Genomic DNA, 20487 nt, shown 5'->3' with positions numbered 1-20487 from the left:
TAGGGGGGGGGGGGATGGGTACCTGTTTTTGACAAGTACCCTTCCCCCCAATTCCAGGACACAGCCATCCCTCGGAAGTTCTGCCCCCTTTTCTCCTTCCCCCGCCGCCGAACCAATGAGAATGTGCAGCACACTTCGCACATGCGCAGTAGGGATCTGGCTGTACAGCCGAAAGGCTTAATTGCCGGTTTCCCCCAGAGTGAATGGCAGCGGCAGCTGATACAAAAATTGGCTGGGGCGCTTACATCGCGGGCTCCCTGGACAGGTAAATGTCTATATATTTAATTTTTCCATAGCTGGAACACCGCTTTAAAGAGACCCTGCCAAAAAGAGGAGAGCAAAGTGATGCAGGTGTGAAATGCAGGCACCTAGAGATATCTACAGGTGTCTCCTAAACCTTCCTGTCCAGGCTAAATTCTGGGCCATTTTCAAAGGTAAAGTTCCGACACTTCTGAGTAAAGCCAGCTATAGAGGGTTTGAATCGAATGATTTGATTGATCAACTTAGGTATAACCAGCCTTCTGGATTTTTACATAGATTATCGATCAACTTAGGTATAACCAGCCTTCTGGATTTTTACATAGATTATCGATCAACTTAGGTATAACCAGCCTTCTGGATTTTTACATAGATTATCGCTAGTGGCTGGTATAGCTGCTAGCAATAATTACTGAGTTCCCCTGCCGGGAGGGATGCTAACACTGAGTGTTGATGGGGGAATTGAGCAAATTTCTTTCCTGCATCCCATGGTTGCAGGAAATCTCATTGCTCCGTCTTATGGCTGGCCTAATGTCAGAGCTGCATATAAGGCAGGCCATACACAATACCATTTTCTTTGGCCCTGTTCAAACCTGAACGGTTTTCTGCTTGGAGCTTTAAAGCACTCAAGCCAAATTCCCTTCATTTCAATAGCCGCTGTTCACATAAGAGCGTTGTTACCTGAAGCAAAACGCCTGTCACTCAGAAAAGTACATCAGCATCCTTTTGGCAGATTACAAGCGGTTTTGGCCCCATAGACTTTAATAGAAATGTGTGACATGAGCGTTTTCTGCTCAAATAGCAGCTCTCCGCCCCTAATTTCCTCTCTATCGCCCTCTCCTCCCCTTAGTGCTTTCTATTAGCTAAACAAAAACACCTGAAACTGTACAAAGCTTGTAATACACTTCTAAAACACTATAAAAATGCTTGTAAAAAACGTTTTTTAAAAAAAGAATGCCGGAAAAACGCCAGTAAATCGCTACACTGAATGGAGCCTCATTCAATTTCTTTTAGATTTACCTATAACTTTGTAGTGCAAGGGCCTGCCTCATTGCATACAAATTGAGTGTTTAGGTTTGACCTCCTTTTATATGGTTCTTGTAAATCTAAATGAAAATTGTATAATATATGGCCACAGCCTTAGTCCTGAACCCCACAGATTGACCCCATATTGGCTCACCACCACGATGGGTACCTTCACCCCATATTGGATCACCACCATGATGGGTACCTTCACCCCATATTGGCTCACCGCCATGATGGGTACCTTCACCCCATATTGGCTCACCGCCATGATGGGTACCTTCACCCCATATTGGCTCACCGCCATGATGGGTACCTTCACCCCATATTGGCTCACCGCCATGATGGGTATCTTCACCCCATATTGGATCACCACCATGATGGGTACATTCACCCCATATTGGCTCACCGCCATGATGGGTACCTTCACCCCATATTGGCTCACCGCCATGATGGGTATCTTCACCCCATATTGGATCACCACCATGATGGGTACATGCACCCCATATTGGCTGACCACCATGATGGGTACCTTCACCCCATATTGGATCACCACCATGATGGGTACCTTCACCCCATATTGGATCACCACCATGATGGGTACATTCACCCCATATTGGCTCACCACCATGATTGGTACCTTCACCCCATATTGGCTCTCCACCATGATGGGTACCTTCACCCCATATTGGCTCACCACCATGATGGGTACCTTCACCCCATATTGGATCACCACCATGATGGGTACCTTCACCCCATATTGGATCACCACCATGATGGGTACCTTCACCCCATATTGGATCACCACCATGATGGGTACCTTCTATGGCCAATAGGAATGTGCATGCAGGAGGTAGGAAGGTTGGGCATTAGTTAGTACAATCAAGTGTCAAAGCTTTGCCTGTGAGAATGCCCTGGGATTCAGCCATGGCATGAAGATGAAGCTTCTGCGGGTGTTTGCATTTCATATGCCTGCAGCAGTGAAGCCTGTACTTATGTTTTATTTGCCATTGGCCTCCTTTTACATAAATCACGCAGGTTTCCTAGCTCTCAGACAGCATTATGGACCCCAAACAGGCACCAAGCACTGCATTGTGAGACAGGGAAGGGCATCACATGCCCCCCAATAACTGGAAGAAGGTGACTCTTTATGAGGTTCAGGAGGATGAACACCAACCAGAAAATCTGATCTTTTCACATGAAAGGTACTGGTCTGCTATACAAGGTTAACCACCGAAATCCAGTAGTTTTCCTTTTTATACATGCTGAAGATTTATACAACGTGACCTTTCTGAGTCTTATAAAAAAGGTCCCACCCTATTATATAAATGAAAGCAAAATCTTACCCCAGCTTGACTGCTGTAATCAAAGTTCAAAGGCTGGAGAGCGGTGCTCTGGCTGGGATGTTCAGTCCCCAATATAGACAATCTATAGCAACTGTACTCCAAGATAAATCTTTGTTTCCCATAATCTCATCCTATTGTATACATGAAGCTAGATTTCCTGTCCCTTGGTCCATAAAATGTCACTGCTCCCCTGGTTATACACTTACAGACTATTAGGGAGTACCATGTGACAGCTGTATGCCCTTGTCCCCTGATGCTTCCATGTCAGGGTCTCCATAAAGTCACAAGCAGGCTGTTTTTAGAAAAGTTGTCAGCCCACATTTTTGCTTGCACAGTCAGGCTTGTGATGGGCTGTTATTTAAACTATTGCTGGAATTTAAATGAGCTTAAAAAACAAAAAACACACACAGAGGGAAATTCTGCCAAGAAGAGATAACGGAACCTCCCTGCCCTGAGAACAAACCCGTCTTATTGCCAAACCTGAAATGTGGGTGTCTTTGTAAAGGCCTGCTGCAGTGTCAGCCCATCCCGTGTACCTGCACTACCGAAACCAGCAGGGCAACTTCTCTGCAGCCCATTGTGGTTAACTGACCGCAGAGAGCTACAGCTTCAATGCTACCATACTCACAACTTGATAAAAACATGAAGCAATAGTAATGATATTAACTGATTCATACAATTACTATTCAATGGTTTATGCTGATACTCTTGACTTCTATTTTTAATGTGGTCAACATGAAGGGCTTTGCTATAAATATATACTAGGAATCCTCCGTCAAAGAATACTCTTCCAGCACAAAAACAGATAACATACATTAAATTGTCAAAAGTATTGGGACACCTTCCTTTACACGTACATGAACTTTAATGGCATTATTAGTCTGTAGGGTTCAATATTGAGGCTGCCCACCCTTTGCAGCTATAACAGCTTCAACTCTTCTGGGAAGGCTGTCCACAAGGTTTAGGAGTGTCTATGGGAATGTTTGACCATTCTTCCAGAAGCGCATTTGTGAGGTCAGACACAGATGTTGGATGTGAAGACCTGGCTGCAGGCTCAGCTCTAATTAATTCAAAAGGTGTTCTATCGGGTTGAGGTCAGGACTCTGTGCAGACCAGTCAAGTTCCTCCACCCCAGACTCCCTCAGCCATGTCTTTATGGACCTTGCTTTGTGCACTGGTCCAAATAATTTGGGGGCTTGGTTCTTAGTTCCAGTGAAGGGAACTCTTAAGGAAACAGCATACTAAGACATTTTAGACAATTTCATGCTCCCAACTTTGTGGGAACGTTTAGGGATAGCCCCTTTTTGTTTCAACATGACTGCACACAAGGCGTTCCATCAGGTTGAGGTCAGGACAGTCAAGTTCCTCCACCCCAAACTATTCATGTCTTTATGGACCTTGATTGGTGACCATCTTTGTTTGGGGTGCAGCTGTGGGCTTGGCAAGCAGGCATGTGTGGCGCAATCTTGGACTGCGTCCATGTTTTGTTCTCCCCTGTATGGGGTGGAATGGCATGGAGGGTGGGAGGATTCCCAGTCAGTACCATTTTAAAACTGGATCACACATGAGCCGATGGTAATATTCAGGCTGCACTGTAGGATATGTTTAGTATTTTTACTGGACTCCGGTATGGCCATGAGATTTTTGGGAACACATATGGCCTTTACCCTGTGGGATTTACCCTTACACTGGTTGTTACTATTTTTTTTTTATTTCTATAGATACTCTGGGGCCAGTATGTATTTATCACATAAGAGCTTTGGACCAGACATACACCCACAGAGACCACCAGGGTAGTTTTTATATTGGATAAGCTATATAGAGAAATCTTACTATATATATTCTTTTTTAATATTTATCTTGGACAATAGGCGTTGTCTGTATGCGTACGTCCTGTCAGAAGTTTGTAACATACATACCAGCCCAATTTTCTTTTTAACCCTGTTGGAGCAGCTAGAGTGGATTCATCTGTTGGGGCTTCACATGATTCTCTTCTCTATACATGCCGAAGTATTTTTGGATCGAGTATTTTTGGAAAATGTAAAGATCGATATAGACTTGCATATTAAGCGGATTTATTGCCATTACTACTTTTTGGATGTGCCAAACAGCTAGCATATAACAAGCTCGATGTCCATCAGTGGTCTAGTTGGCTTTATGAGAGGTTTTATTCTGTCTTTTTACTTTTTGTTTTAGAACAGCCCACTCCTAAAGAAGCCATAGGTTCTGCCACCAGAATTAAGGTACAAAGCCCTAGAGGGAGGAATTTCATCCTAATGGGGCCTTAAGGTGCCAAAAGACTCCTGGTTTTTAAGTGAACTTCCATTCGGATTTGGTTAAACACTGTGAAATCAAATATATATATATATATATATATATATATATATATATATATATATATATATATTGAAGAAAACAGTTATTATTTGGTGGTGATGTTACATATTGATATTGCCCATATCATCACCAAACTTAAAATAAAGAATAAAGTTAATCCATTCTGAAGATTCCTACTAAGGGACGGAAGCTTGACACAAATACTGAACGGGAAGCAGGTATTGCTGGGATACACCTAATTGCGCCCGTGTTGATGAGGCCCTAGCTGCAGGACACTAATGTAGGGCTTGACAAATCCCAGGCGCCAGGTCGCTACGGCAGCCAAAAAACACATCCTGGCGCCCTGGGCCCCTGCCAGCCCATCCACTGCCTAATACAGCGGTCATGCAGCCCCGGGTGCCTGGCAGCTGACTCCGTTCCGGCATCCAAAACACCAGCACCTTTGCGCACTCTCTGCCCCCTCCCGCAGCAGATCGGCCACGGGAAAGGTCTACCCCTCCCTCGGCACCAACCAATCCGTCTCTTCATCCTTCCAAGCCACACCAGTGGTGGGCACAGATTGGATGCAGTTGGTCATGTGAGCCTTCACTTTTCTGACTGGCTGGAGTAGGGGCGGTTGTCTGCGTGCTTATTTCGATCAGGATCAGGTCCTGCAGGAGCCCGAGTACAGATTTGGGTATGTACCATTATAAAGGAGAAGGGGGGCATAGAGCTATGCATGTACTATTCCAGCACACAGCTAGATATAAAATACTATGAAGAGGAGGATGGGGAGCACAACGCTGGCTTTGTACCACTATGAAGGAAGAGGGAACAGGGCTGGGTATGTACCATTCTGTAGAAAACGGGAGCACAGAGCTAGGTATTTACCACTATGAAGGAGTATGGAGGATTTGCAGAGCTGGGTATATACCATTCTGGGGGAGGAAGGTGCACGAAGCTGGGTGTGCACCACTATGGGGGTGGAGGGAGGCACAGATTGGGTGTTATTCTGAAAAGGGTACAGAGCTAGAAATGTACAAATATTGAAGAGGAGGGGGCACAGTTCTGTACATGTACCATGCTGGAGAGGGAGGGCAGAGAGCTAGGTATGTACCACTATTGAGTAGGAGCGGCACCGAGCCAAGCATGTACCATTTGAAGGAGGGGGGTACAGATTTGGATATATATCATTCTGGGGGAAGAGGGGACAAAGAGGTGGGTATGTACCATTTCAAAGGCAGAGAGGGGCACAGAGCTGGATATGTACCATTCTGGAGGAGGGGGCAGAGCTACGTAGGGGGGGCACAGAGCCCCCACAGTACGCTACACGTGCTGCATTACTACTCTTCCAAAAGGTGTCCCAGATCTTATGACATCCTATAGAGCAGTGGTCCTGATTTTAAGTATTACCTTGGGGAGATGCAGACTAGAGCAGTGGTCCTCAACCCTGGCCTACAGGGCCCACTAACAGGCCAGGTTTGCAAGATAAGTGAAATACATCCCAGGTGATATAATTTGCTGCTCAGTGATTGCAGTACTCTACTCTGCATCTCCCCAAGGTAATACTTAAAATCTGGCCTGTTAGTGGGCCCTGAGGACCGGAGTTGAGGACCACTGGACTAGAGTACTGCAATCACTGAGCAGCAAATGATATCACCTGGGATGTAGTTCAGTTATCTTGCAAACCTGGCCTGTTAGTGGGCCCTGAGGGCCAGGGTTGAGGACCACTGCTATAGAGTATAGAACAGAAAAAATAAAATTGCTGTGCGCTGCTAAAGGGTTCAGGTTTGGCTTTAAGAAAAGGTAGCAATTCTACACTGCAGACAAGCAGGGAGGTGAGCAGAGTCCAGCCCACCGCACATGCACCAAAAACCTCGGCACCAACAACCTCAATTGTAAAACCCCCAACCCTGAGAGTCCTGAGAAAGGGACATGCATCCCCCTAAACCACCCAGTGAGAAAGCCACCCCACCCAGCAGCATGCCAGGCTCCAGGCCACTCTATGTGCAAATTCAAGATCTGCCACTTCTGTCCCTGAAAACACAGCCATGCTAGTGGAAAAAAAAACAAACAGTCTCCTAAGTTTTTTGGCTGGCTCCTAAATGCAAAGAAAATTTGTCAAGCCTAAGTCTAATGGGCCAAGTCCTCCAGAAATATGTCACAAACGTTTTACTGGGTTGCCCCCAAAATGTTTTTCAATGGGTTTAAATGTAAAGAACATTGCACAATTGATTTAACCCAGTCAGAAAACACCAAAAATATCCTATTAGAGGCATGCACACACATCTGATATTTACAGATCCCTTAAAGGGTAACTCCACTTTCTTGGGGGAAAAAAAAGGCAAATTAAGAAAAAAAAATAATAATAATATAGTATAAAGAATTTGCGGCACAAGTCATATTGTGATTGAATTCTATTAAAAATTACCTTTCCTCTCCTCAATCTGCAGTGCTTTCATTTTCTGTAAAATGCAATGCAATATGGCTACCTGGAGGTGTCCTGTATACAGAATGTGAGAACGCTCCCCAGAAAACATCCTTTCCTGCTTGTGTGATTGCCTCACTGATTTTCCCAGAAGCCTGCACTAAGATACAATACAAATTTAATGCATTCCCTGCAAAAAAAAAAAAAACCTGTCATTTTTGGTGAGATACTCCCAATAGGAAATCACGTCTAAAAGGGATGCAGACCCTTCATCAATTCTCATTAGAGCCTTGCAGGTGCAGCAGCTGATTGTAAATTAAGACACCGTTCCCATTAAATTCACCTACCACATTGACACAGACATAACAAAAGGTAGGAATCTGCAGCAAACTTTGTTAAAATCCTTACAGAGATCACCCAGAGGGGAATGTTTTTTTCCTCAACAAAAGTGGAGTTCATTTTTTAAACTAGAAAATCTTTACTCCGGATATTTAAGGTTCCTTTCTTGATATTTGCATCTTCTATGAACTGGTTCCACCCAAGGACTGAACCCTCTCTGCCTCCACTGAAGGTTTGTATAGAATAGAATATATTCTGAATCAGACTTCCTTCACAAATTCACCGTTCTATACACACAAAGGTGAAATCTGAAACGAAATGTGGCGACAGTCCCTCTGATGTTAAAGTTGGTAAGACATCATTCAATATTTACTAAACAGCACATAAAAAGTATCTTTTACATACCACAAAACTGTCACAACACCACCCACGATGGCCACAAACAGAACATTTCCATGTTCCCACAAGATGCCAAGATAAGTCTTCAGCAACAAAATAGCCAACTAGCCCTCTGCAGTCGTAGACCCGGTTCACACTGGGGCGACCTGTCAGGTGACCTGGTCGCCTAACAGGTCGCCGTAGGTCGCCTGCCATAGAGAAGCTGTGGACCCGTTCTAATAGGAGCGACACAAGTCGCTCCGACTTAGAAAAAGGGTCCGGAGCTTCTTTGGGGCGACCTGGAGCGACCTGCATTGATTTCAATGTTATGAACTCTGTGCCGGCTGCTCCGAGGTCGCGGTGCGAGCTGCACACCGCAACCTGTGAGGTCGCCCGGCAAGTAGCGTCGCCCCAGTGTGAACGGGTTAGGTGAGTACACAAGGCCCGAAAATCGATTAAAACGATCGGTTCGGTAGGAAGCAGCCAACTTTCCGTGTGTACAGCTGTCTGTTCTATAGAAGCTGGTCAATGGGCAGGCTGGAAAACCAGCATCCAATCCATACTGGCAGAATACAACAGCACAGTGGGGGGAAGATGGCTGCACTAACATCGCTTGTGTTAGTACAGCGATCCGTTTTTTTTTTTTGTTCAGCCCACTTAGCTGAAGGAAAAACAAACTTCTCATGTGTACCTCACATAATAGAAAGGTATAAGAGCACATTCACACAGCTGGTCACATACGGCCAGCAGATTCCAGTGGCTGGAATGAACAGCGGCCTATTTAAAGCGGTGTTTCAGCCTCCCCTCTCCCCCTCCAAAATTTAAAAGTCAGCAGCTACACATACTCTACACATGCTGTACACATACTGCACACATACTGCCCACATACTGCCCACATACTGCCCACATACTGCCCACATACTGCACACATACTGCACACATACTGCACACATACTGCACACATACTGCACACATACTGCACACATACTGCACACATACTGTAGCTGCTGACTTTTAATATTAGGACACTTACCTGTCATGGAGTCCAGCAATGTCGTCACCACAGCCGATGTTTCCATCCGCTGTGGGGTGCTGCCACCGCCATTGCTGGTGAGGGAACCCGGCAGTGAAGTCTTGCGGCTTCACGAGCGGGTCTCTAATGCGCATGCGCAAAGCCCGCTGTACACATTTGGATTGGCTCAGCGGGGGAAGGAGGAGGGGCCAAACTTCCAAGGGACATTGCCGCGGCGCTGTCTCCTGGAAGAATGGAAGGGTACCTGTCAAAAACAGGTACCCGTTCCCCCCTGTGCCAAATGTGGCACCGGAGGGGGGGGGGAGGAAACAAATGAGGGGGGGGGAAGTTCCACTTTTGGGTGGAACTCTGCTTTAAAGAAATGGCAGTATGACAGCGATCACTGCTGTTCACATGTAGCTGTGCACAGAGCGGTTATGGACAGATGTCTGAGCCTGGACACACACAGTCAGCTGCTAAGCGCATGCCCCGGTCATTCCCACTGCAAGAATCCGCTGATTCTCGTCGCTGAAATGTGGAGGCCGCATGTAACCGGCCCTGTGAAAGAGGCTGAAAGCCTGATACACACAAACTAGTTTTTTTCTACAACCCAGCAAACTAAAAAAACAAAAAAAAACAAAACTGACAGCTCAGGTTGGAGCCGCTGTACTAACAATCTGATGTTAGTACAAGCAATCTCCCCTGCTGTTCTATTGTGTTGTCCCCACCAGAACACTCCGGGCAGCTGAGATCGCTGATCAGGAGACGGTCGGCAGACCTTTTTCGATCATGCCCCTTTAACAGAAGCCAGCCAAACGGCTGTCTTCTGTCAGACCGACTGTAGTACACCGGGGCAAATGTCAGCCGGTTTCTATTGAACAAGACGATACCGCCCGGCATTCTGCCCGTGTGTACTAGGCGTTAAGCTCCATTCACACTTGTCCGACCTGTCAAGTGACTTTAAACACTGACAAGTCGCACCCTATGTTTTTCAATGAGTTCAGTTATATGCAACTTAAAGCCACAGCGACTTTAACAAGGTTCGTGCTCCACTTTGGTCCGACTTCTATGCAACTTGAGTGCCACAGATTAAACTATAAACCCTCATAAATCGCACCTGAATGTTATACATGCAACAGCTGTGCAACAATAGTCCATTATCATTGGTCAAAACCAAAGTTGCACCAAAGTTCTGCGACTTTGGAGTCCTACAAATGTAAATGAAGCCTAAAGGTGAGGTAGGCAACCTCAGCACTCTCAGTCTGTTTGGGAAACAACAAGTCCCGTGACGCATTTAGAGCCCATTCAGACAGGGGTGACGCGACTTGCTGGGGCGACCTGTGAAGTCGCGGTGCACGCTGTGCACCGCGACCTCGGTGCGACATGCACGGACTTCATATCATTGAAGTCAATGCAAGTCGCCTCCAGGTCGCCCCAAAGTAGTACAGGACCCTTTTTCTAAGTCGGAGCGACTTGTGACGCTCCTATTAGAACGGGTCCTGTACTACTCAATGACAGGCGACCGACCGCGACTTGTCAGACGACCAAGTCGCCTGACAAGTCGCGCTAGTCTGAATGGACCCTTATAGCCAGAAAAGTGCTGCGATGTTAATGTGTTTAGAAAATAGTCAAAATAATGCCATTCCTTCAGAGCGCATGCACCGTTGATGTCATTGGCTGTATGCAATGTAAATGTCTCCTAAACGGTGAAAGGTTACCTATAGGTGTGTGTATATATATATATATATATATATATATATATTTTTTTTTTTATAGCTCTCTCTAGAGAGGATAGATAGATAGATATATCTACAATCCTAACTATTATATGCAAACTGCCAAATCATTAGTGCCAACATAGAACGTTCATTCAAATGACAGATTTGGCACTTGATTTGCATATAATAGTTAGGATTGGATGTATTTACATATGTGTATATACTGTGTACATGATTATTTTAGGCCCTGTTCACACCTGAGTGTATTTCAGCTCGTAAAACACTCATCTCTGAAGTCTCAAAACACCCAACAAACAAAATCCCATTCATTTCAATGGCCGCTGTTCACATATGAGCGCTTTGTCACCTGAAGCAAAATGCCTGAAGCTCAAAAAAGTACATGAGCTTCTTTGCGGCAGATTACAAGCGTTTTTGTTAGATTTCAATGCTTGCCTCCAAACACCTGCAAAAAACGCCTGAAAAACCCCCAAAAAACACCTGAAAAAAAAGCCCAAAAAATACGCCTAAAAATGATACGCTTAGGCGTGAATGGAGCCTTAGGCACTTTAATATTGACAGTGTGGAAGCATTATTCTGTATTCTAAACACATTAATAGCACAGCACTTGTTTCTGGATATATTTGAGTATTGTTATGGGCATACAGTGAATGCAGCTGTTAATTAACACTTATTAAGGAATTACACACAGCGCAGATTACTTTCTTTTTATACATTTTCATATTCCTATGATTCATTGCAAGACTGCCAGCCACAGGCAAAACTCCCAAAGGCAGGGGCTTGATGGGATTTGAAGTTTCATGACAGCTGGAGTACGAAGGTTGCCTAGCCCAGGTCTAGAGATTACCTACAGACATCAGACAGTAGTTGGATGCTGAAACCGTGTGAATGATAAAAGGTTTTCAGCACAGACGAAGGGGCTCATCCACATCATATTCATTGGGCTTTGCTGGGCAGAGACAAGGCAGCCTGCCTGCTTTCCTATGAAGTCAGATTACACCAGTGTGTTAAGGAAGAAAAAAGTAATGCATGCAGCACCTTTATACAGGGTGACATGTCACAATGTAATGCTGTGCAGTGTGCAGTCCCAATGCAGAGAAAGGCCATAGGACTGATTTGTTATGAAGTCAGTATGCAGGACTGCATTGTGGTAGTTGTAGTGCCATAGCCTTCCTGATAGGAAACACACAGGTTACATTAGCTAGGTGTTCATATTACATGGTTTTGGTAAATCTTTAGTAAAGGTGATTGTATGGTTAGATTGTACAGTGTATGGGGATCCAATGGTCACTGCAAAGACCTCGTTACTAACACAAAGCAGTGAAAAAATATAAAATCAAAAACTGAGCCAGATATCGCAAACAAAACTTTTCTTTACTTTCACCAAAACAAAACTATTTCCCCGCATTGTACAGAAGTGACAATGACTGCCAACACCGGGATCCATATTCCTGACAATCATGTGAGCAGAGCCTGGGGTAATGAGTGACGGAGAATTACATAGACTGAGCAAAGTCTATGTGACAACACAACTCACAGGGGACATCACCCAGGACAGAGGGACAGATGATGACGGATGCACCCAGAGGGGCCAAGTCATTAGAAAACCTCTTCAACATTCCACAACCATGTCACCGAGTGGAAAGAGGAAGTTATAACCTGCTCACCTCCACCCCCCACCCCCCCCCCCGGGCCCCACACCTGTCCCCTCCTACCCGGGGGGCCCCACACCTGTCCCTCCTACCCGGGGCCCCACACCTGTCCCCTCCTACCCGGGGGGCCCCACACCTGTCCCCTCCTACCCAGGGGGCCCCACACCTGTCCCCTCCTACCCAGGGGGCCCCACACCTGTCCCCTCCTACCCAGGGGGCCCCACACCTGTCCCCTCCTACCCAGGGGGCCCCACACCTGTCCCCTCCTACCCGGGGCCCCACACCTGTCCCCTCCTACCCGGGGCCCCACACCTGTCCCCTCCTACCCGGGGCCCCACACCTGTCCCCTCCTACCCAGGGGGCCCCACACCTGTCCCCTCCTACCCGGGGCCCCACACCTGTCCCCTCTACTTGGGCTCCTATAGCCATTTGTACCTGTTCATATAATTCTTCATAACTCCCATCAGTAAGTAAATAAAAGTTTCCGTCAGATCAAACCAGAGCACATCTATTCTGCAAGCAACAGGTGTCAAAATCCTGTATGTTGTCACCGTGTAATGATCAGTCTGTACGTTATGTTGATAGGTTTGTAAGGTGTCACCACATGATAATCGGTCTGTACGTTGTCACCAGAAGATAATCGGTCTGTACGTTGTCACCAGAAGATAGTCTGTACGTTGTCACCAGAAGATAGTCTGTACGTTGTCACCAGAAGATAATCGGTCTGTACGTAGTCACCAGAAGATAATCGGTCTGTACGTTGTCACCAGAAGATAGTCTGTACGTTGTCACCATACGATGATCAGCCTGTATGTTGTCACCATAAGATAATCAGTCTGTACATTGTCACCAGAAGATAATCTGTATGTTATCACCATAACACAGTCTGTATGTTGTCACCATATACGATGATCAGTCTGTATGTTGTCACCAGAAGATAATCGGTCAATAAGTTGTCACAATACGATGATCGGTGAGTAAGTTGTCACCATGCGACGATCGGTGAGTAAGTTGTCACCATGCGACGATCGGTGAGTAAGTTGTAACCATACGACGATCGGTCAGTAAGTTGTCACCATACGACGATCACCATACGATGATCAGTGAGTAAGTTGTCACCATACGATGATCGGTCAGTAAGTTGTCACCATACGATGATCGGTCAGTAAGTTGTCACCATACGATGATCGGTCAGTAAGTTGTCACCATACGATGATCGGTCAGTAAGTTGTCACCATACGATGATCGGTCAGTAAGTTGTCACCATACGACGATCGGTCAGTAAGTTGTCACCATACGACGATCGGTCAGTAAGTTGTCACCATACGACGATCGGTGAGTAAGTTGTCACCATACGATGATCGGTGAGTAAGTTGTCACCATACGACAATCGGTGAGTAAGTTGTCACCATACAATGATCGGTCAGTAAGTTGTCACCATACGATGATCAGTGAGTAAGTTGTCACCATACGACGATCGGTGAGTAAGTTGTCACCATACGACGATCGGTCAGTAAGTTGTCACCATACGACGATCGGTCAGTAAGTTGTCACCATACGATGATCGGTCAGTAAGTTGTCACCATACGACGGTCGGTCAGTAAGTTGTCACCATACGACGATCGGTGAGTAAGTTGTCACCATACGACGATCAGTCAGTAAGTTGTCACCATACGACGATCGGTCAGTAAGTTGTCACCATACAATGATCGGTCAGTAAGTTGTCACCATACGATGATCGGTCAGTAAATTGTCACCATACGATGATCAGTGAGTAAGTTGTCACCATACGACGATCGGTGAGTAAGTTGTCACCATACAATGATCGGTCAGTAAGTTGTCACCATACGATGATCAGTGAGTAAGTTGTCACCATACGACGATCGGTGAGTAAGTTGTCACCATACGACGATCGGTCAGTAAGTTGTCACCATACAATGATCGGTCAGTAAGTTGTCACCATACGATGATCAGTGAGTAAGTTGTCACCATACGACGATCGGTAAGTTGTCACCATACGACGATCGGTAAGTAAGTTGTCACCATACGACGATCGGTCAGTAAGTTGTCACCATACGATGATCGGTCAGTAAGTTGTCACCATACGACGATCGGTCAGTAAGTTGCCACCATACGACGGTCGGTCAGTAAGTTGTCACCATACGACGGTCGGTCAGTAAGTTGTCACCATACGACGATCGGTGAGTAAGTTGTCACCATACGACGATCAGTCAGTAAGTTGTCACCATACGATGATCGGTGAGTAAGTTGTCACCATACGACGATCGGTGAGTAAGTTGTCACCATACGACGATCGGTGAGTAAGTTGTCACCATACGATGGTCGGTCAGTAAGTTGTCACCATACGATGATCGGTCAGTAAGTTGTCACCATACGATGATCGGTCAGTAAGTTGTCACCATACGACGATCGGTGAGTAAGTTGTCACCATACGATGATCGGTCAGTAAGTTGTCACCATACGGTCCCGGCAGTAGTATGTAGAAGTGATGAGAGCTCGGGTGTAAAGTTTCCCGGGTGTATAAGAGAAGTGTGACTCACCCGCACGGCTCCCCGGGCTCTCCCCGCTCCGGCCCCGGGCTCGGTGTCCTCACACAGGCTACAGGAGAGAACTTAGTTGCTGGAGATTCCGTCCATCTGGAGGAAGGAGGGGGCGGGGCGGAGCAGGCCTCACTCATCACTTCCCAGGCTGGCAGAGGGCGGGGTCTGGGCGTGTCCTCCCTCCCCTCACAGATAGAGCGAGGTGCTGGCCGGGTGTGGTGATCACTTCATAGAAAATACATATTATGTACGGAGCAGCCTGGCCGCCCCTCACTCTCCTCACACAGAGTACAGTGACATCTATACACACCTCCCACACATTATACTGTATACCCCAACACCTCCTCCTCCTCCTATGTGTCTGCTATGGGAGAGACTCTCTGCGTTGCTTCCTTCCTGCCAGTCCCTCGGCTTTCCTATGAGAAGAAACTTACCGGCTTGGCATGAGAGCTCAGATCTCATCCATTCCAGTGTGCTCAGATTTCTGGCTGTGCTGGGAGTCCAGCTTGCCTGTCCTCCAATCACCAGCCTTGTGCTACCCCCCCCCCCCCCCCCCCAACTTCTCACTATGAAGAGGTGGCGCCTAAAGGGGTTCTAAAAGATGAAGGGTTTTCCCTTTATGCATTCTATACATGAAATGAAAAAACACCTGTGTGCACCCCCCCCCCCTCCCGTACTTACCTGAGCCTCTCTCCATCCAGCAATGTCCACAAGAGCCTTGCCTCTCAGGGGACTGGCACTTCTGACTGACCTTTGGCATTAGCGGGAGCCATTGGGCAATCACAGCCAGTGAGCCATTCAGCAGACAGGGGCAGAGGGCCGGCCAAGCCATGGCTCTGTTTGTAAGGGACACACAGAGTGTGCCTGCGTTGGTGCCCCAAGAGCAAGCTGTTTGCTGTGGGGGCATCCGGGAGGAGCGCCAGCGTTCTATTAGAATGCCACTACCCATTAGATTGTGCAACGGAAGTGACGGACCAAAAAACACTTACTGCGCATGCGCAATGACGGGTAGCAGTAATCTGATAGAAACACCCTTGTGGTCATCTTACTACACCCAGCTATTCATTTCAGAGAACCACTTACTGCACATGCGCCATGCGTTCCAACATGGCCTCTGTCACCTTCCTACTGCTGGTGTTCTGTCAGAATATCACTACCTATCAGACTCTGCTATCGGAAGTGACGCACCGACTAGAACCACTTACTGCACATGCGCCATGCTTTCCAACATGGCCGCTGTCACCTTCCCACTGCTGGTGTTCTGTCAGAATATCCCTACCTATCAGATTCTGCTACCAGAAGTGACGTACCGACTAGAACCATTTACTGCACATGCGCCATGTGTTCCAACATGGCCTCTGTCACCTTCCTACTGCTGGTATTCTGTCAGAATATCCCTACCTATCAGACTCTGCTATCGGAAGTGACGTACCGACTAGAACAACTTACTGCACATGCGCCATGCTTTCCAACATGGCCGCTGTCACCTCCCTACTGCTGGTGTTCTGTGAGAATATCCCTACCTATCAGATTCTGCTGCCGGAAGTGACGTACCGACTAGAACAACTTACAGCACATGCGCTATGCGTTCCAACATGGCCGCTGTCACCTTCCTGCTGCTGGTGTTCTGTCAGAATATCACTACCTATCAGATTCTGCTACCAGAAGTGACGTACCGACTAGAACCACTCGCTGCACATGCGTTCCAACATGGCCTCTCCCACCTTCCTACTGCTGGTATTTTGTCAGAATATCACTACCTATCAGATTCTGCTACCAGAAGTGACGTACCGACTAGAACCATTTACTGCACATGCGCCATGCGTTCCAACATGTCCGCTATGCGTTCCAACATGGCCTCTGTCACCTTCCTACTGCTGGTGTTCTGTCAGAATATCCCTACCTATCAGATTCTGCTACCAGAAGTGACGTACCGACTAGAACCACTTACTGCACATGCGCCATGCATTCCAATATGACCTCTGCCACCTTCCTACTGCTGGTATTCTGTCAGAATATCACTACCTATCAGATTCTGCTACCGGAAGTGACGCACCGACTAGAACCACTTACTGCACATGCACCAATGCGTTCCAATATGGCCTCTGTCACCTTCCTACTGCTGGTGTTCTGTCAGAATATCACTACCTATCAGATTCTGCTACCGGAAGTGATGCACCGACTAGAACCACTTACTGCACATGCGCCATGCATTCCAATATGGCCTCTGTCACCTTCCTACTGCTGGTGTTCTGTCAGAATATCACTACCTATCAGATTCTGCTACCAGAAGTGACGTACCGACTAGAACCATTTACTGCACATGCGCCATGAGTTCCAACATGTCCGCTATGCATCCAACATGGCCTCTGTCACCTTCCTACTGCTGGTGTTCTGTCAGAATATCACTACCTATCAGATTCTGCTACCGGAAGTGACGCACCGACTAGAACAACTTACTGCACATGCGCCATGCTTTCCAACATGGCCGCTGTCACCTTCCTACTGCTGGTGTTCTGTCAGAATATCCCTACCTATCAGATTCTGCTGCCGGAAGTGACGTACCGACTAGAACAACTTACAGCACATGCGCTATGCGTTCCAACATGGCCGCTGTCACCTTCCTGCTGCTGGTGTTCTGTCAGAATATCACTACCTATCAGATTCTGCTACCAGAAGTGACGTACCGACTAGAACCACTCGCTGCACATGCGTTCCAACATGGCCTCTGCCACCTTCCTACTGCTGGTATTTTGTCAGAATATCACTACCTATCAGATTCTGCTACCAGAAGTGACGTACCGACTAGAACCATTTACTGCACATGCGCCATGCGTTCCAACATGGCCGATGTCACCTTCCTGCTGCTGGTGTTCTGAAGGCGGCGGACCCATCCGGCTTTCTCTGACAGTGCCTACTTCCCGGTCCCCCAGTTACACCCAGGGCGCCCCGGTTAATTTCAGCCCCTGCCTATACTAACCATCAAGGCCCATACCAACTGATAAGAACAGATACTACACTTGATTTAGCCAAAAGGAATCACAGTACAGGTATTACATTTCTATTATTATTGTATTCTAGTAAGTATAGAGAGTAACCTGCAGGTAGAAGGTGGTGACGGCCATCTTGCTACACCCCACAATGCTCAGAGACAAACTGATTATATAGTGAAATAGACTATTTCACTCGGGCGCAGTTAAATAGTCAATTTCAGTCTATGAGCTGAGTTTACTGCTAAAATAAATGTAAAATTCAATACTTAGGAGGGTGTGAGAAGATGTCCACCACTGCTTCATGTTCTGTCACATTAGGAAACCTATTGGAAAGCATAGTGGCCATGTTGAAACGCATGCCGCATGGGCAGTAAGTTTTCTCGTTCGCACGTCACTTCTGGTTGCAGAATCTGATAGGTAGCGGTATTCTGACAGAACACTAGCGTCCAGCTTCTTTAAAAATGTAACATCAAAACAGCATCACAGATGTCAATATATTATATTTATCTATATACGCTCACTCTATTGCTAAAATTACTCTGAAATTCAAGACGTAGCTGGGTGTAGTAAGATGTCCGCATGGGTGTTCTATCACATTACCGCTACCCGTAAGATCATGAAGTGTTTGGAAAGCATAGGGTCGTGAAACGCATGGTGGAACACATCACGTATGCACAGTAAGTGTTTTTTGATCCGAACGTCATTTCCATTGTACAATCTGATGGGACCCAAGAAGAGGAGGATCCGGACTGCTCTGTGCAAAACCAACTGTACAGAGCAAGTAAGTATGACATGTTTGTTATTTTTGTAAAACAAGACTTTAATATCGCTTTAATGCTTGTGGGCCCGATGCAAAAGTGCACACGGCGAGCACTTCTCCACAATAACAAACTTCGAGAGGTGGAGATCTATCTGAACAATATGAAAAAGATCACCAGGTTCAACACACTTATTTTTGTTTTTATTTTTAAAGAAATTAACTAGCAAGGCCTCACTTAAATAGTAAGGAAAACTTAAAACATATAAAACAAATGTGGACAAATTTACAAGTGGACATTATCAGTCAGTAAAGAAGTGGACATTATCAGTAGGGCAGGGGCAGTGTGTACATTGCCAGTTAGTAGAGCAGTGGAATGGGTCAGTGGGGTAGTGGATAGTGTCAGTAGAGCACAGGTTGGCGTCCGTAGGGCAGTGAATGTCAGTCAGTAGGGCAGAGAACAGTGTCAGTAGGGCAGTGAATGATGTCAGTCAGTAGGGCAGAGAACAGTGTCAGTAGGGCAGTGGATGGTGGCAGTGGGGCAGAGGTTGGTGTCGGTCAGAGCAGTGGACGGTGTCAGTAGGGCAGAGGTTGGTGTCGGTCAGTAGAGCAGTGGACGGTGTCAGTAGGGCAGAGGTTGGTGTCGGTCAATAGAGCAGTGGACGGTGTCAGTAGGGCAGAGGTTGGTGTCGGTCAGTAGAGCAGTGGACGGTGTCAGTAGAGCAGAGGTTGGTGTCAGTCAGTAGAGCAGTGGACGGTGTCAGTAGAGCAGAGGTTGGTGTCAGTCAGTAGAGCAGTGGACGGTGTCAGTAGAGCAGAGGTTGGTGTCAGTCAGAAGAGCAGTGGATGGTGTCAGTAGGGCAGAGGTTGGTGTCAGGCAGTAGAGCAGTGGACGGTGTCTGTAGGGCAGAGGTTGGTGTCGGTCAGTAGAGCAGTGGACAGTGTTCGTAGGGCAGAAGTTGGTGTTAATCAGTAGAGCAGTGGACGGTGTTCGTAGAGCAGAGGTTGGTGTCAGTCAGTAGAGCAGTGGACAGTGTCCGTAGGGCACAGGTTGATGTCAGTCAGCAGAGCAGTGAACGTGTCAGTAGGGCAGAGGTTGGTGTCAGTCAGTAGAGCAGTGGATGGTGTCAGTAGGGCAGAGGTTGGTGTCAGTCAGTAGAGCAGTGAACGTGTCAGTAGGGCAGAGGTTGATGTCAGTCAGTAGAGCAGTGGACGGTGTCAGTAGGGCAGAGGTTGGTGTTGGTCGGTAGAGCAGTGGACGGTGTTCGTAAAGCAGAATTTGGGTTTCAGTCAGTAGAGCAGTGGATGGTGTCAGTAGAGCAGAGGTTGGTGTCAGTCAGTAGAGCAGTGGACGGTGTCAGTAGGGCAGAGGTTGGTGTCAGTCAGTAGAGCAGTGAACGTGTCAGTAGGGCAGAGGTTGATGTCAGACAGTAAAGCAGTGGACGGTGTCAGTAGGGCAGAGGTTGGTGTTGGTCGGTAGAGCAGTGGACGGTGTCAGTAGAGCAGAGGTTGGTGTCAGTCAGTAGAGCAGTGGACGGTGTCAGTAGGGCAGAGGTTGGTGTCAGGCAGTAGAGCAGTGGACGGTGTCTGTAGGGCAGAGGTTGGTGTCGTTCAGTAGAGCAGTGGACAGTGTTCGTAGGGCAGAAGTTGGTGTCAATCAGTAGAGCAGTGGACGGTGTTCGTAGAGC

General features: G+C 47.0%; 1 protein-coding gene across 4 annotated transcripts in view; it reads right to left on the bottom strand.

Annotated features, from left to right (window-relative positions):
* Positions 1-20487, bottom strand: part of SGMS1 (sphingomyelin synthase 1) — a 364196-nt gene that overhangs the window by 110571 nt on the left and 233138 nt on the right. Inside the window, exon 1 of one of the 4 annotated variants that reach the window (XM_082268257.1) lies at positions 15046-15172. The exons of the other annotated variants lie outside the window; for them this stretch is intronic. The gene's annotated coding sequence lies outside the window, so the exon portion shown is untranslated. Of the gene's footprint in view, positions 1-15045; positions 15173-20487 lie in introns of those variants that run through there. 4 annotated transcript variants of the gene reach the window in all.

This window comes from Pelophylax lessonae, assembly GCF_965119305.1.
Source record: "Pelophylax lessonae genome assembly, chromosome: 9".
Classification (NCBI taxonomy): Eukaryota; Metazoa; Chordata; class Amphibia; order Anura; family Ranidae; genus Pelophylax; species Pelophylax lessonae.
This window is presented reverse-complemented; position numbering and strand designations above follow the sequence as displayed.